The sequence below is a fragment of the Musca autumnalis genome, unplaced genomic scaffold, assembly GCF_047663935.1.
Source record: "Musca autumnalis isolate F117 unplaced genomic scaffold, ASM4766393v1 scaffold_2, whole genome shotgun sequence".
Classification (NCBI taxonomy): Eukaryota; Metazoa; Arthropoda; class Insecta; order Diptera; family Muscidae; genus Musca; species Musca autumnalis.
The window spans coordinates 263,671,499-263,683,780 of record NW_027411755.1 but is presented as its reverse complement, the minus strand read 5'-3'; positions in this window follow the sequence as shown (position 1 = coordinate 263,683,780).

The window sequence follows — 12,282 nt, the reverse complement described above, 5'->3', positions numbered from 1 at the left end:
TTTTCATATAACAAGAATCCAGCCCAAGGATTCAGTTTCACATTCACTCACCAGCTTTTGAAACAGAAAGTAAGCGTTTCTTCTTTTTAAATTTTTGTTTTTTATCAATAATACCACCCTCGTAATAACTTGTTTCTTACCGTAACTATCCAAAACTCAAATTCTGGCAGGCAATGTGTCCTTTGAATGAAAAAAAACGAAATATTTGATTAATTTGTTGTTGGCCAGGAAAGAAATCACTTTAATGCATCAACAACGCGATGGACATCTAGGCGTCTAAAGGAAGTGTAAACACATCAATGGACGTACGTAGCTGTGCGAACACAAAATTACCATGACGATCGAGGATTCTATTTTCTAGCGCGATAAATTTGCGCTAGGTGACACTTGTCAAGTGTCATTAATGCGCTGAATATTAAAAGTGGAATACGCTGTACATAGTTCTTCTTCTTCTTGCAAATGTGGGGTTTACTTAGGCATGGAACTACACCAAATGACCAATGTCAGAGACGTAACATTCGTACACATCAGGAGAGAGAAAAAGAAAAACAATTTGTATTTTCACGCACGAACCACTCATTGTCGTAGATACACATTTAATTGATTAACACATTTTCTTTTTTGTTTACAAAGCAGTAAAATCAACACACCAATGACCAGCAAACCAATTTGGTTAGATAATGAGAAATCCGTTCAAAAAAACTATAGATTTCAATTTCGACGATTTGTCGATGATGTATTTTCTATATTATTCCAGGAAACTTTTGAAAGTTTTTTGTTCGGTTTGGTTACGGAAGTTACTTGTGAACATTTTCATCCGACCATTTTTCACAATTTTCTACGTGATGACGACGCGATTAAACAATATCCTATAGTCAGTAGTCAATAAGGTTTCGTAGTCTGAGTTGTAGTCGAGCAATTATGCTGAAGTCGGAGACTGAGTCGAAAAATAACTTGGCTCCAACTCCGGGCAACAATTTTTTTCTATATTTATCAAATATAAATCGTGGTAGACGCTCGCTCAACGGACAAAGTAGTAAGGGTGGTCCAAAAACTGCCGTTGTGACAGAAAACATTGAAGCCGTTAGTAAACTGATAATGCAAGATCACCATGATAGAGGCATACTTGGACATTTCTTCCAACGGCTTACATTCCATACTGCATGAAAACCTGAGCGTAAAATAGATTTCTTATTGATGGATTCTGTACCGATTTGTGCAAGAAATTTCAAAAAAATACGATCGCTGTATATGCCTTTTACGATAAGCCCGAAACAAAACAGCAATCGAAAGAACATGCTGTTGACACGTTTTGGAGGTGTTTAAATGGGAATGGAAAAACTGTTTCAATTGGTTTAAATAAAAAAACAGTGATTTGAAACAACTGTGGGCCTATACTGTAACTTTTTAACGACAGTCGATATTGTTATTTTGTTCGAGAAACTCATTTTAACAACATAATTAACAACCCTTGTATTCTGTAAACCAATTTTAACAACATTTGTTAAAAATGTCGTTATGAAAACAACACAAAAATAATAGTTGTTGAAAAATCGACAAAAATGTTCAATATTGGATTTGCCTTTGGTTTGTGTGTATGTTTTATTTATGAATACATTCAAAATTGAAAGCTTTTGAAAGTTTATAGACAATTTGTCTACATTTTTACAGAATAGCACAAGCGTTACTACAAACAATTTTTAGTGTCGACAACGTTGTCGATCCAACAATTGTTAAAAAGTTACAGAATAGACCTACTGATTTTATTTCAACAACGACAATTTTTGGTTAAATTTCTGCCTTGGTTTCTCGGATTTCATTGCATTACATTTTTATTCACATGTATTTGTAAAACAAATCAAAAATAGAGGACATAGAGTACATATGATGAAAATAGAGGGCAAATAGAGTACGTTGAAAAAATAGAGTAGGGACACCTAAAATAGAGTACTGTCCTCTATAATAGAGTACGGTTGGTCACCGTACCCATAGCAGACAATAACGAGTAAACTAAATACGAGGGGAACACGGAAAGTTTGCGGCCCACAGTGGTTCAAAATCGTGTTTTCCTGGTCCAAACTCTGTAACTTTTGAACAGATAGAGATATTTCATAATTTTGTTGCTCGACAGGTAACATAATCAGATTTCCGATGCATTACATTCGAATTCGGTATAGCATTCGCAGAGGAATTCAAGGTCAAGGTTAAAAATTTGCCCATCCAATTTCAAAAAAATTAAAAACCTGTTAAACCGGCAGAACGAGGCGGGTACAAAAGTATATATTGACTGAAAGGGGACACTCTCGGGCATCATTCTCCTAAAAGTTATAGTCGACTAAATTTGGAATTTTAGTGAAATTTACATTTTAGTAAAATTTAGTTCCTGGGGAAAATTAAATAGCTCACTTCGTGTAAATGCTACGTCAATTTATTGAAATGCTTCTTCAAGTCAACAATCCTACCTACCTAACAAAAGCAATGAACAGAGTATTTGTTATAGTTTCCGAGAAATAGAAATTTCATTCTCCAGAAATTTGCAAAAATGAAGTATTTTCCAAAATAGGGGAAAAATGGCAATATTTAAGGGCAATATTTTGACAACTTTCGACGTGAATAATCGCGGCAAGAGTGCATCGATTCCCAGGCCACACAACATTACATTTTCAACGGTGGCAAAAATCCAAATCCAGCAGAGAGTAAAACAAAATAAAAGTGTAAAGTGTGTTGAAATTGAAAACAAATTAACCTTAACTCTTCTAATAATATAACACATGTTTTTAGCTTACTTTTCAACTTCTAGTGGCCATAGAATAACTAGATACTCATTTCGAAATGACCTTGTTAAAATAGTGAGTTAGTGGGGTGTTTTGTAGGTCGTTACGACTACCACCTACAATAATAAAACCTGTTTTTCTGTCCGGTATTTTCTTCATTAATAGCCCACAATGAAATAGATTGGTATTTTAAGCGGCGATGCCCAAGACTGTGCAAAAACACTATTTCCGCGAAGATTGCCAGCTTTTAGAATGCGGAAAGAGGAGTCTTCCCATACGACTGCATTATATCATTGTTTTGGATTTTGTAGCATTGATAATATAATACCGCCCAATACCGTTTGCAAGAGGTGCAATTACATATAACAACACGTGAAAAAGTATCAGTCGGCTTTGCCGACAGAGATATACCCTCAGTATGTGCGAGTTCACACTTTCTTCTATGGACAATATAGAATAGAATACCGGCTACACAACCAAAACCATTTCCCCAATAATAATGTATTAGGGGTATTCAGATATTGTGGCTCCTTTTGGGAGTATGAACTTTCCGACATAAATATATATTAATACAAAGCTCGCAAGTGATGCGGAGGAGGTACCTGGAGGAATGGATCGACATACTCCATTTTACAAGTGGGTCTTACTTTGGGAGTCATTTCAGTTGGTCACCGTATAACTTAGACGTTTTGGACCAGTATGTCATGAAGCATGGACTTGCCCATGAAAAACATAATATCGCTGTAAGCAGAACCTCGGTATAGTTCTCCAAAGGATCTTCGAACAGATCCTAAACTGAACATAAAACAAGTAAGAACGTCGTTAAGTTCGGCCGGACCGAACTTGTTATACCCTCCACCACAAGTTGTATTGAAGTAAAATGGAATAATTAGTTTCCTTTCGTGTATGAAGAAGACTTAATACTAAATTTCAGCAATTTCGGTAAAACAATGTGAGGCACCGTTCTATGGGGGCTATTTCAAAACGTCGATCTATACCGACAAATTTCTGACGGAATGTTTTTAGACTCAAAGAAGACTAAATACCAAATTTCCTATATTTCGGTAAGAGAATGTGGCTAAAACTTAAAAATACTGAAATTCAAGAAGTACGCTTCTATGGGGATATGGGAAGACGTGGACCTATACTGATAATACTCTTCTGGAATATTTTATAAATCTTGGAAGACTAAATAATGAATTTCAGCCATTTCGGTGGGATATTGACCTCACAATCTTCAGTATTACGAAAAACGGGAGGTACCGTTCTAAGGGGGCTATATCGAAACGTGGACCTGTACCGACGAATTTTAGTCGGAAATGGGGCAATATGAAAGCGTGGACCTGTACAGACAAATTTCTGGCGAACAGTTTTATATCACATTGAAGACTAAATACCAAATTTCAGCCATTTTGGTGGAATATTGAAGCCACAATCTCCAAAATACGGAAAATCGGGAGGTACCTTCCCATGGGGGCTATATGAAGGCGGGGACCTATACCGACAAATTTAAAGTCTAAATACCAAAGTTCAGTCTAAATACCAAAATTCAGCCATGTCGGTGGAATATTGAGGACACAACGTTCAAAATACCGAAAATTGGGTGGTACCGTTCTATGGGGGCTATATGAAGGCATGGACCGAAACCAACAAAGTTCTGGGGGAAAGGGTTTATACCACCAACGTAGACTAAGTACCAAATTTCAGCCATTTCGGTTTGATAATGAAGCTAAAACCTTAAAAATACCGAAAATCGGGAGGTACCGTTCTATGGGGGCTATATCAAAACGTGGACCGATACCGACAAAATTCTGGGGGAAAGTTTTATACCCCTAAAAAAGACTACGTACCAAATTTCAGCCATTTTGGTAGAATAATGAAGCTAAAACCATAAAAATACCGAAAATCGGGAGGTACCGTTCTATGAGGGCTATATCAAAACGTGGACCGACATATCCCATTTTCAATACCAACCATCCTGCAAGTAATAAAAACTTCTGTACCAAATATTGACTTTCTACCTTTATAATTGCGAGCTGTATCTTGATTTCAACAGACAGACGGAAAGACGGACAGACGGACATGGTTAAATCGACATAGAATTTTATGCTGATCAATAATATGTATACTTTATAGGGTCTCCGACGAATATTTCGATTTGTTACAAACGGAATGACAAATTTAATTATACCCTCCATATAATGGTGGAGGGGTATAAAAATGTTGAACCGTTGTGGGGGAGATACCCTAAGTAAATGAACCAATTTCGAAGTTAAACTACATTTGGACAAAATATTACGAAGGTAAAATTTTGGGCAGAATCGGTTGATCCGTGCGAGAGCTTTCGTGCGCTCCAGCCAGCAAGGCAGACGTGCGGACATGGCTACATCAACTCAAAATTGTCTGAAAAGGATTTCGTCCAAACATATTTAGGGTCTAAACCCATTAATTCGGTGAGGCACATTTTCCCCATATGAAAGTGTATATAGCCTCGTTAGCATAAATGCTGAGGGTATAAAAAATGGTAACAAAAAGTCCCATTAAGTCATAATTGCGATTAGATCGATCGCCCTTGAGCATTACAGAATTATGGATTACTTATCCCAACTTCTCAATACTGCTACTCTCGTCATGTTCAAAAGTGGCAGTTTTTCAGTGAACTTGTATATTTTATAGTTGGATTTGTGTATCACAGAAATATATCGTTGGGTATTGATATCAATACTGTAGTTAAACCCCCAGAAAACGTCCAGTCCAACGCTCATTGTACAATGTCATCGTCTTGTTCAGAGACATAGACATTTTACACAAAAACAAACACCTTCAGCGACACTGGCCGTTGATTGGCGATGGCACGTACAAAAGGAATAAAGAATCGGTAAAAGTACAACACAGCGAACAGCTCACAGAAAGGCAATATTTTCTTGGGACGACTGACTATGGCAGGCTTTTCCTTTTTTTATTTATGTTGTTTTTTTCTCTCTTCCTTAGTCCATGTCCATCTCCATAGACTGGACATTTGCACACACAAAAATGCAGAGTGTTTGATTTAATAACGACGATGGACTTAAACTTCATGAATGACATGTTGCGCAGTTGTAGCTATGCTAAGTAAATATGTATATGGGATAGAAAGTTTATGCTTCAATAGCGAATGGACGGACGTATTGTCGCAATTGGAAAACGTTGTTGCTGTAACATCATTGGTAATTAAATAATTAATAGAACAACTTCCGGGCTATACAAAATTTAATGATTGCAACATTGAGTGGAATTTTCAATAAATAATCCCCAAAAATCGATCTTAATTTTGATGTTTTTTTCAGAAAAATATTTCGTCAATGCGGAATGAATATCCACTGCACATATCCCAATTTCCAAAGAGATTTTACAAATAATTCCAACTCGAATAATTTTATACTAATCCCACTTGTTTACAAATTCATTGGCACAGCAATTAAACATATCCATTTATGCTGGCATAATCTGCTGCTAATTCTAATAATTTGTGATTCGTCCGCCTGACATTTAGTCATTCACAAGAAAAACAATTTCATAACACTTTAAAGCCGCTAAATGTGTTCATTTGGCATGGGCCAAGTGATCAATCTGGTTGTCGTGTCCACGTCAAAGCACCATCATTTGTTTTATTCTACACGAAATTCCAAAATAAAAACGCGTGAAGGTGGCTGCTATGACAACCGGCAACCACATCACCCCATCATCAATGGATTTCATTGGAGGGGTCTTTGTTGGTTGGCAGCAGCAAGACAGGCAGACCAGCAGCTAGAATAAAAAATGAAAACACAAATACCACAACAATAGTTTCACACCACTCTCTTGACATACAAAAGCCAAAAGGTTTAGAAAAGAAATCAAATTAAATGCAACACCACCATGCGGCGGCTGTGGCACGCCTATTCTATGACATAATCACTGCAATTAGGTGAGCATACCAGCAAAATCCGGGCAATGGACAGACGGACATGTGTGAATGTTAAAGCACTGGGAGCAATCCGAACATGGATGCATTGAACAGCTCAAATTTTAGGTCTATTCGGATCAAATGCCAAATTCCAATTTTAAATTGTTGTGAAGCAACAGTAAGCAGCGACAACAATAGTGGCCACAACAATGGAAGTCCCAAACAAATCAAAGCAGACATTTTGGTGGCATAAGTGAACATAATGAAGAATGGACGTTTTGGCTGTATGGACAGACGGACCGACAGGCCGACAAGGCGACTGATTGGTGGCTACATTGAGTGATGGTGTGGACCATTCTTTAGGTTCTGTTTGAAATTTTTACGCAAAAAACGTGTCGACAAACCCAAAAAGAAAAACCTTGATGAACCATTATCTGCCAGTGAGGGGGTTTGAAAGAGACAGTGCTAGTGATGATGATGACTACAAGCACAAAATCCGTACTAGCGGTCGGCAGTCGGAAAGAAGGTTACCTGTGGTGCCACAAATTAATTCTTTTGGCTATTTTCTCTCAATCCATTATTACACCAAGCGAGAAACAGCGAGTGTGAAAGAAAATGTTAAGCTTGCAGGTTATTCGGCTTCGCAAAGAATCCTTGCACACAAACGCATGTCGACTAAAATGCCAAGAACGGGATTTTGTTTTAATAGCACGACAGGCTCATCATTTTTATTCTTCACAACACCATCAACCAACCGTTGCGCAATGACTGGCTTCTGATGCCTACAAAGGAATATACCGGCATTTTTGGTGGATTCCACCACAACATCAGTGTCAGCAGCCAGAAAAAAACAACAACACTAATAATAACAACAGCATTTTGTAATTGATTGTGTTTACAAATTATTACGTTGCTGTTGAACAAACCCCCATTACATGAGTGCAACATGCATTCTGCAGTTACAACAACACTTGAACTGTGTACAGCTAGGCGGCAGGCATTCAGCGTTTGGGGCACGAAAGTTGCTCCGACACATATACACATGAAAATAAACAACACAAAAGTAGCTATTTTTTTTGTTTTGAGGTTGACAGGGAGATCCATTCTAACCGGCTGCAAAAGACCACCCATGTAGCCTTCCGCCACAATATTTATAGGCAGGTCTCATTTTAATGATGCACTAGGCCAGCAGGAAAGTCGGAGACATTCACTTTGGCTACCAGCAGTAATGATGACATAAGGCTCCAGGCTAGTTAGGAGGGAATTTTGATGATTGATGCTTGGCTAATATTCTTAGTGTTCATTTACTTGTTGCGAAGGATGCAGAGGGCAGTAGGAAAGGGACAACTGCAGGTGAGTCTTAGGCTACTACCAAAAAACCTTGACATATAAAAGGTTCAGAAGACATGAAATTTAGTAAACGTCATTGATTTTGTGTTTAAGGGAATTTTGAGGAAATTCAAAATAACAAGCAAGTTTAGGACAGCGCCTCTCCACCATATGGAGGGTGTAATTAAACTTGTCATTCCGTTTGTAACACATCGAAATATTCGTCGGAGACCCTATAAAGTATATTTATATTATTGATCAGCATAAAATTCTATGTCGATTTGACCATCAAGATACAGCTCGCAATTTTAAAGATAGAGAGTCAAAATTTGGATGGTTGGTATTGAAAATGGGATATATCGGTCCACGTTTTGATATAGCACCAATGAAACGGTACCTCCCGATTTTCGGTATTTTTAAGGTTTTACCTTCATTATCGTACTAAAATGGCTGAAATTTGGTACGTAGTCTTCTTTAGGGGTATAAAACTTTCCCCCAGAATTTTGTCGGTATCGGTCCACACCTTCATATAGCCCCCATAGAACGGTACCTCCCGATTTGCGGTATTTTTAAGGTTTTAGCTTCATTATCCTACCATAATGGCTGAAATTTGGTACGTAGTCTTCATTAGGGGTATAACACTTTCCCCAAAATTTTGTCGGTGTCGGTCCACACCTTCATATAGCCCCTAAAGAACGGTACCTCCCGATTTTCGGCATTTTTAAGGTTTTAGCTTCATTATCCTACCAAAATGGCTGAAATTTTTACGTAGTCTTCATTAGGGGTATAAAACTTTCCCCCAGAGTTTTGTCGGTATCGGTCCACACCTTCATATTGAACATATAGAACGGTACCTCCCGATTTTCGGTATTTTTAAGGTTTTAGCTTCATTATCCTACCAAAATGGCTGACATTTGGTACGTAGTCTTCTTTGGGGGTATAAAACTTTCCCCCAGAATTTTGTCGGTATCGGTCCACACCTACATATAGCCCCCATAGAGCGGTACCTCCCGATTTTCGGTGTTTTTACGCCTTCATATAACCCCCATAGAACGGTACCTCCCGATATTCTGTATTTTGAAGGTTTCAGCTTCATTATTCAATCAAAATAGTTGAAATTTGGTAATTAGTCTTCGTTGAGGATATAAAACGTTCCACCTAAAATATGTTGGTATAGGTCCACGCCTTAATATAGTCTCCATAGAACGGTACTTCCCGATATTCGGTATTTTGAAGGTTTTAGCTTCATTATCCTACCAAAATGGCTGAAATTTGGTATTTAGTTATCGTTGGGTGTATAAAACTTTCCACCTTCATATAGCCCCCATAGAGCGGTACCTCCCGATATTCGATATTTTGAAGGTTTAGTTTCATTATCCCACCATAATGGTTGAAATTTGAGGATATAAAACGTTCCACCTGAAATTTGTTGGTATAGGCCCACGCCTTTATATAGCCCCATTTCCGACTGAAATTCGTCGGTGCACGTTTCGATATAGCCTCTCAGAGCAATATTTTCGTAATTCTGAAGGTTGTGACGTCAATATCCCACAGAAATGACTGAAATTGGTATTTTTTCTTCTTTATAAACGAAAGGAAACTAATTGTTCCATTTTACTTCAATACAACTCGTGGTTGGAGGGTATAACAAGGCCAGGCCGAACTTAACGCCGTTCTTACTTGTTTTTAAATAACAAGTAAAGTATCAGTCGGCTTTGCCGACAGAGATATGCCCTCGGCCTGTGTGAATTGATACTTTCATCTATGTACAATATACAATCGAAAAACCGGATGCCAAAATCCTTTTCTCCAATAATTATGTATTTGTGAGGTTGTCAGATGTTGTGGTTTTTTTGCCGTATGAACTTGCCAACAAAAATTACATATTGGGAGGTACCTAAAGGTATGGATCGACACAGTCCATTTGGAAGTGGGTTTTATTTCGGGAGTAATTTCATTACAATAGATAGCGCGCCCTCCAATAATTTCAGTTGGTCACCGTATAACTTAAAGCTTTTGAACTTTACAGGAAGCATGGACTTTCCCACGAAAAACAAAATATTTCTTTAACCAGGAGTAGCATCGGTAGGATCTTCGAACATACCTTAAACCGCACTTAAACAAATAAGTTGAACTAATGAGAAGACCGATATGGACTATTTTCGAAGTTAAACTACATTTGGACATGTGAAATTGTTTTAAACTTATGTGGGGGAGGTACCCGAAGGAGTGGACCGATATGGCTCACTTCCTAACTTAAAGTATGTTTGGACAAAATATTATGAATCGGCTGATCCGTTTGAAAGTTACTGCCACTACAAGTGGTTTTTACAGCTTTCGGGTCATTTTCTCAGGAACTATGGGCTTGTCCTTGAAAAAATTTCGATTTTACCTACAAAATGGATATTTTTATCGCCATAAATCCATAAAAAATTTGATCAAAATTGTTGTGATTTCTTCGACTTTTTATTTGTTTTAAATAAAAGTTTTTTGAGCTTTGTTTAAAAGCCTCTGGCTTAAGGACAAGCTTTTTATGTGTATAATAATCCTACAAACACATATGAAGATGGAATCATCCGCTAGGATGCTATTTCAGTAAATAAGCTATATGTTCATATACATATGTGAACTAAGTCCAAAAATGGTGTAAATTGTCTGAGGTGCTTCCAACTTCGAAAATACTCTATAGGCATCCAACCATAGGTCGAACATTCACACAACTTAATAGGCAACAATAAATAAAGCTTCCCAGCAGAACTCTACTTCTTGTCTTTCCATTCCATATGAAAATAGAAACAAGTACAACATTTCAATTGTGCAATTGTTGATGGTGATGCTATCATCACCCAGTTTAATATCCGAATGATGTCAATGCTTAAATACGCCTCTTCAATAAGCAATAATTCAAATAAGTATTCGAATATTTTATAAAATGAATCATAAAAACAAACACTTCATGTGGAAATTCTCCCACAGCATTCACTCGCCACAGAATAATGGCTATACCACCACCACCCATATTGACAAAGGTCATGGCTAAGAAGAAGTATTGTGCAAATGCTCAAGCAGAACATATTTCAGCCAAAAATAAATACCAAGGAATGAAAATAAATTTTGTAGCTACCACTTAACATGAAAAAGTACTAATTTTTCATTGCTCGGCTCCCACTTTTGGTTGTTGTTTTTTGTTCCAAAAGTATCTCAAGAAATGACGTTGAGGCGTGTTATGTGGAAATCGATTCGCTTGGATACCGAAATATGAAAAAAAAAAAAACTTGACAGATAGTTCCACACTTGTACACTCTTTACGCAGCATATAAATAAAACACCGACGCGCCACCGGTTGAATTTTGGGGAGAGATATGGACACTCGAATATATCTATCTGACTGTCTGTCGGTCTATCGTATGGCTCTTTTAAGTGGATCTTTCAAAGTTAGACAAATTTATATAAAAATAAAGCATTCATCATTCATCGAGTTAAGCTGCACAGAATTGCCATCATCATCTTCATTCACCAAAATGTAGAACATGAAGAAGAAATCCAATTCAAGCAGTTCCATTGTAAGAGAGGGGAGAAAAATACACATTTCTTAGTCCCCCCTGCTTATTTTGCGCACACGATGCGATGACTGTTCAGATAATTGCTTTGAATTAATTTTGCAATAATTGTATTGGGGTGTTCGCTCTTCTTTAGTCTTTTCTACGAACTGTAACCGAACATATCAATTACACAATATCTGATGAATCTCCATGACGAGAGCTGCAAGTTGGGAGTAAATGTCAGTCAAATTCGAAAATGCCTGGGTGCCTGGTTGAGTGATATTGCAATTTGTGGCTGGTTCAACTGAATTTCAAAATGAAGAATGCATACATGAAGAGAAACGTATAAGCAAGAGGGAACCCACAACAACTTTCCCTACAGAAAATGATGATTTAATAATTTGGTCTGACATGACGATATACTCTTTGACAGAAAAAATCTTTAAAGTCAAAGGAAAACTGTAGCGCCAGTCGGCTTTACAGTAGTCGGCCGTTATATTGAAATTAATGTAAAGCGAAAACAAAAAAAAAACTGCAACTGTTTACTAAAGAATTTCGAGGAGTATACAGAGAGTCGGATGACTGGTTCACATCCAATGCCCGCATAACGGACAGACGAAGAATATTCCACTCCATGCTTACATAGCAAACAATAACAATATATTGCCCGCAAAATCCTATATCGTTGCAATCAGGACCAAAAGAAACTGCC